Source organism: Physeter macrocephalus, chromosome 18 (genome assembly GCF_002837175.3).
Source record: "Physeter macrocephalus isolate SW-GA chromosome 18, ASM283717v5, whole genome shotgun sequence".
Taxonomy (NCBI): domain Eukaryota; kingdom Metazoa; phylum Chordata; class Mammalia; order Artiodactyla; family Physeteridae; genus Physeter; species Physeter macrocephalus.
In genome coordinates this window covers 57,900,548-57,904,537 of record NC_041231.1, presented here as the reverse complement: position 1 = coordinate 57,904,537, position 3,990 = coordinate 57,900,548, and the positions used below count along the sequence as shown (strand labels likewise).

The window sequence follows — 3,990 nt, the reverse complement described above, 5'->3', positions numbered from 1 at the left end:
CTTTTTTCCTTTCAGATTTTTGTAATTGACTGAAGTATTATTACATCTCCATTTTTGTATATGAAGATAAATGACTTGCTCCAAGTAACGCAGGTAGTAAATGCCTAGAATTTGAACTGTTAAAGCCATGCTTTACTGCCTGTAAGATTTTTCTAGAACAAATCTGATTGTAGACTATTTTGTGTGTATGTTTGTGTTTTACTTGATCCTCAGGGGAAATAAGGGTGTTAATACTTTGATTTTTCAGATGTTGGAAATAATTCTGGAGAATCAACTTGCCTGATGAATGCAGAGCTTAATTGAACTGTCTTGATTCCAAATCCTTTAAATTTGACCCGAAAACTTCCCTTACTGGAATATCTTTTGGTATTCTCATATGGTTGGATATTTAGTATAATATTTGCCTCTATTTCATTTTGTTGGTTACTTAACTTTTTGGTTCATCTCAAGTTGCAATCTGATTGGGGACAGAAGTTGAAACTTGTACATTTATCAACTTTTAAATCAGTTTTAAGACATTGCTACCTTTTTACAGAGTAAAAAAAAAAAGACTATGAGTAAATTTAATTATATGGAAACACAGGTAAGGGCCTGGAAAATTGATTAGAAACTTTCTGAAAAGTCAAGTACTGATTTTTCTTTTCCTTGAAAAGAAACTATTTCGGGGACTTCCCTCGTGGCGCAGTGGTTAAGAATCCGCCTGCCAATGCAGGGGACACGGGTTCGAGCCCTGGTCCGGTAAGATCCCACATGCCACAGAGCAACTAAGCCCGTGCGCCACAGCTACTGAGCCTGCGCTCTAGAGCCCGCGAGCCACAATTACGGAGCCCACGTGCCACGACTACTGAAGCTGGAGCGCCTAGAGCCCGTGCTCCGCAACAAGAGAAGCCACCACAATGAGAGGCCCGTGCACCGCAACGAAGAGTAGCCCCCACTCACCGCAAATAGAGAAAGCCCGCCCGCAGCAAGCTCGTGGCGCAGTGGTTAAGAATCCGCCTGCCAATGCAGGGGACACGGGTTCGAGCCCTGGTCCGGTAAGATCCCACATGCCACAGAGCAACTAAGCCCGTGCGCCACAGCTACTGAGCCTGCGCTCTAGAGCCCGCGAGCCACAATTACGGAGCCCACGTGCCACGACTACTGAAGCTGGCGCGCCTAGAGCCCGTGCTCCGCAACAAGAGAAGCCACCACAATGAGAGGCCCGTGCACCGCAACGAAGAGTAGCCCCCACTCGCCGCAAATAGAGAAAGCCCGCCCGCAGCAAGGAAGACCCAACACAGCCAATAAATAAATAAATATTTTTTAAAAGAAACTATTTCTACTGCAATTTCTAATGCCAACTATGGCTTCCTCTAACTCTCTCCTTTTTTACGGAGAACTGTATTTGCTTCCCAAACAACAAAAAAATCCAGTGAGATACAAACCTGATATAAAAGTATCCACAAGTCCTTATAGTACCTCTTTTTCAGTGTTCTTACTCATCTCCAAAAGAGCAAGGACAGGATAAGAAAGACAGCATTTAGTTTTTCATGAAATCTAATTATTAAAAGAGATTAATCCTGGAAATCATGCTTTTCTATGGTAGTCCTTAATGTTTATGGATCAGGAAATAAAATAGCCCACTACTCCACAAACATAACCAACCTATATAAATAATGAAATTACTCACACTGTGAGGCCGAGAGTATACTCCATTCTCTGTTTTGGATTTGCAAAAGCGAAGGTATTAAGTTCGTATGTCTTGGGAATGAATGATGAATAAGTTTGAACCATCAGAAGGGTTTTTCATCATAGCTGAAGCCACTTTATCATGTAGAAATTCCTTTTTCCTATTTTACGTAACGAAAGGCCATTCTTTTTTTTTTTTTTTTTTTTTGTGTGTGTGCCATGGCTCACGGGCCCAGGCGCCCCGCGGCATGTGGGATCCTCCCAGACCGGGGCGCGAACTCTGTTCCCCTGCCTCGGCAGGCGGACGCGCAACCACTGCGCCACCAGGGAAGCCCCGAAAGGCCATTCTTAAGAATATGTGGTCCTACAACTAACACACTCTCAGGATTTGTTACTTGTCTGTGATTTATACTGACTCTGGCTTCTGTGATCATCTGATACCCTCAGGGACCATCTGGAATGGCATTTACTTTGCAGCAAATCTAGGACGCTTGTTCCAGGGTCAAGAACTAATTCAGAAATGAAGCTTCTTTCAACAACTCTTATAACCCTTGATCGCACATGACCTCCAGTGCAACTATGCTGCTAAAGGGCTTGTGTGCACCTTTTAGCAGAGTCCAGCTCTTCTTGTTCCTCAACAAGCTTTGTGACTTATGCAGCAAGTCATTTCTGAGGACCCCGCTTTTCTGGCTTTTTGACATGTAGCTACAGATTATGTGGTCAATCTCTGCAAGGGGCAGGAAAGTGAAGAGCTTCAGGGACCTTTCTACCCAATCATCTTGCTGCCTGACAAAAAGTCGATACCATAAGCCAAGCAGCATTACCAGCAGACTTTCTCAGTTTTGCTCCAGCTGTAATTAGAGGAACAGAGATTCCAAATATAATACATCTTCTCCAGTCAACTTGTGGATGAACTCAGATTCAGACACGATATTGTCTAGTTGATCAGATCCATCCAGCTGGACTCGGCATCCATAACGATGGAACATGTAGTAGAAACCAGAGGCCTGGAGCACCTGGTATTACAACTCGGCCAAACTCCTGCCTTCCAGGCTCTTGAGGTTCAGCCGCGTGCCCACGCGGAAGTGCCGACCACTGCTGCTAGGAAGTCCACCAGGTGCTGCTTCCGGTACCAGGCGGGGTTGTGGAGCACCATGAAGCTGCCCCAGGTCTGCCCATTAGTGAACAGCCGCTGGTGACGAGCCTCGAGCCCTTGGAGCAGCCGCGCGCGCCTCTTCACACAGGCTCCGCGTCCAGCGCCTAGTGCTCTGCGGCGCCGCAGCTTTGGTCTCGCGGGAGCGCCACGGCTTCTCCCACCAGCGTGGTCACGTGGTGGCGCGCTCGACGGAAGTGAGGCCCCAAAGCGCCAGCAGGTGCCCCACAGGAAGCCTGTGCAGTGGGGTCGAAGCCGCGGTGGATGGCTTGGGGAAAACTGCTTGCCAGGCCGCGGTCAAAGAGCTGGGGGAGCTTTGTCTTCGTTCCTCTCTCTGGGGAGAATTCCTTGAACAGACCCCGAGCCTTCCGCACCGCCAGCAACCCCTGGGCGCCCAAGTGGGCTTTCCACAGCCCCGGGGCAAGACTCCTGACCGGCCTGGGCTCCCAAACCACCGGCCCCAGGAAATGCACAGCAACAGGGGCATCATCGCCATCCTGGAAGCAGCAGGAAGAAAATGCTGCCTCATGTGGGTTTATGTATTTTGTTTTTTTTGTTTGTTAATTTTTATCTTATATTGGAGTATAGTTGATTTACAACGTTGTGTTAGTTTCAGGTGTACAGCAGAGTGATTCAGTTATGCATATATATTTATGTTCTTTTTCAAATTCTTTTCCCATTTAGGTTATTACAAGATATTGAGTATAGTTTCCTGTGCCATACAGTAGGTCCTTGTTGATTATTTTACATATCGTAGTGTGTATTTGTTAATTCCAAACTCCTGATTTATCCCTCCCCCCAGCATCATGTGGTTTTGATGAGAAATAAGATCACATGTGTAGAGACTCTTTGCAAATTGGCAAATGCTACCCCGATTTTATTTTGAGGTCTGACTGAAGATTGTACACTTCGCCCAGAAGTAGAATTTTATGTACAGAATTGTTATTTTTCTGTGAAATATTCATGTAGAAGATGTGATTTGAAAACTTTAAAAAGTTCTATGGTGAAACGATAATCTCATTTTCTCTAGTTAGAGAAAAATGTCTTAAGGGTGTTCCCTATAAGAGAAGCAACATGCTTCATTGGAGCAATTGGTTGAGATGGAAGAAAGGCAAGCATAATAAAAGGTGTCTATAAAATCAGTCAAGTAAAACATTAAGTGTTGGAAA

General features: G+C 45.4%; 1 pseudogene; it reads right to left on the bottom strand.

Annotated features, from left to right (window-relative positions):
* Positions 1-1,788: 1,788 nt before the first annotated feature.
* LOC102974226 (tyrosine--tRNA ligase, mitochondrial-like) lies at positions 1,789-3,317 on the bottom strand (annotated as a pseudogene).
* Positions 3,318-3,990: the final 673 nt, after the last annotated feature.